The 2,297-nt window shown below is 39.1% G+C and overlaps 1 non-coding gene across 1 annotated transcript; it reads left to right on the top strand.

Annotated features, from left to right (window-relative positions):
• Window positions 1-269: 269 nt before the first annotated feature.
• LOC112414598 (U6 spliceosomal RNA) lies at window positions 270-376 on the top strand. The gene has a single exon (XR_003006189.1). It is a non-coding gene; the product is annotated as a U6 spliceosomal RNA (small nuclear RNA).
• Window positions 377-2,297: the final 1,921 nt, after the last annotated feature.

Below are 2,297 nucleotides of genomic sequence, written 5' to 3'. Positions count from 1 at the left end.
GGCGTCAACAAATCTCCTGATTTATTGTGCACAATCCCATAATATTTTATATGAATAACATTTACTCTGTACAAAATTATCTTTTCATTTGATAATTCTCATGAATTCCTTATACAGTAATGAGCTAGTTCAGGAGTATAAGGTATATCAAAGTAACCTAAAATATTTCTGGCATCTCTCTTTTTATAAGATAAATGTGTAAATCACTGTGATTTTCCAGGGGCTCTTTGAGAAATCCCAAATATAATTTTAATTTTGAAAGACATCTAATGCTCATTTTGGCAACTCATAAACTAAAATTGGAATGATATAGAGAAGATTAGCATGGCCCCTGCACAAGTATGACATGGAAATTTGTAAAGTGTTCCATATTTTTTCAGCAAATGGTGCCAGGAAAACTGAATATTCACATGCAAAAGAATGAAGCTGAACTCTTACCTTACACCATATACAAAAGATTAACTTAAAGTGGATCAAAGACCTAAACATAAGAGCTAATACTGGACTTCCCTGGTGGCGCAGTGGTTGAGAATCCACCTGCCAGTGCAGGTGGGGACACAGGTTCAATCCCTGGTCCAGGAAGATCCCTGGATCCAGGATGCCATAGAGCAACTAAGCTCATGCGCCACAACTACGGAAGCCCACGCACCACAACTACTGAAGCCTGTGCGCCTAGAGCCTGTGCTCCGCAACAAAAGAAGCCACGACAATGAGAAGCCCACACACCGCAACGAACAGTAGCCCCCGCTCGCCGCAACTAGAGAAAGCCCACGTGCAGCAACGAAGGCCCTACGCAGCCAAAAAAAAAAAAAATTTAGGAGAAAACATATGGGAAAAGCTTCATGAGTTTGAATTTGGCAATGATTTCTTGGATATAACACCAAAAGCACAGGCAAAAGAAGAAAAAATGGATAAATTGGACTACATCAAAATTTAAAACATTTGTGTATTCAAATAACACTATCAAGAAAGTGAAAGGGAAACCCATGGAATGGGAGAAAATATTTGCAAATCATGTATCTAATTAGGGGGTAACATCTAGAATATATAAAGAACTCCTACTATTTAACAACAAAAGAAATAAACAACTAGATTTAAACATGGACAAAGGAACTGAATAGACAATTCTCCAAAGAAGATATACAAATAGCCAATAAGCAAATGAAAAAAATATTGAAATCACTAATCATTAGAGAAATGCAAATCAAAACCACAATGACATATCATTTCATAACCATTGGGATAGCTATTATCAAAAACCAGAATATAAGTGTTGACAAGCATGTGGAGAAACTATAACCCTTGGCATTGCTGGTGTGAACATAAAATGGTGTGGCCACTATGGAAATTGGTATAACGGTTCCTAGAAAAAAATTAAACATAAAATTACCATTTAATCCAGCAATTCCATTTCCGGGTATATACCCCACAGACTTAAAAGCAGGATCTCAGAGAGATATTTGTACACCCATGTTCGTAGCAGTATTATTCACAAGAGCCAAAAGGTGCAAGCAATCCAAGTGTCCAATGAAGGATGAGTGAATAAACAAAATGTATTATATACATACATTGGAATATTACTGAACCTTAAAAAGGAAGAAAATTCTGACACATGACACAACACAGTGAAACTTGAAGATATTCTAAGTGAGATAAACCAGTCACAGTAGGACAACTACTATATGATTCCATTAACTACTTATGGCAGTCAAATTCATAGAGTCAGAAAGTAGAATGATGGTTGCCAGGGGCTGGAGGGAAGGCGGAATGGGGGGATATTGGGTATGGAGTTTCAGTTGGGGAAGATGAAAAAGTTCTGGCAATGGATGGTGGTGATGGGTGCACAGTATTGTGGAGTAACTTTTTGTACTTGATGCCATAGAACTGTACAGTTAAAAATGGTTAAGATGGTAAACTTTATATTACGTGTATTTTACCACAATAAAAAAAAATGAAAAAGACATCCTACAAATTTTATTTTCGTTTTCCCTGGTGGCGCAGTGGCTGAGTCCGCCTGCCGATGCAGGGGACACGGGTTCGTGCCCCGGTCTGGGAAGATCCCACATGCCGCGGACCGGCTGGGCCCCGTGAACCAAGGCCGCTGAGCCTGCGCGTCTGGAGCGGGTGCTCCACAATGGGAGAGGCCGCAGCAGTGAGAGGCCCGCGTACCGCAGAAAAACAAAAATAAAACCTTTCTAAAGAAGCTTACTTCAGAAGCAAATCTACATTATCAAGGTGAAATCTTGGACAATTCCGACTGGATTCATAAGTTTGGTTTAAAACAAAGTTTCTTCACT

The sequence above is a fragment of the Neophocaena asiaeorientalis genome, unplaced genomic scaffold, assembly GCF_003031525.2.
Source record: "Neophocaena asiaeorientalis asiaeorientalis breed wild unplaced genomic scaffold, Neophocaena_asiaeorientalis_V1.1 scaffold70, whole genome shotgun sequence".
Taxonomy (NCBI): domain Eukaryota; kingdom Metazoa; phylum Chordata; class Mammalia; order Artiodactyla; family Phocoenidae; genus Neophocaena; species Neophocaena asiaeorientalis.
This window is presented reverse-complemented; position numbering and strand designations above follow the sequence as displayed.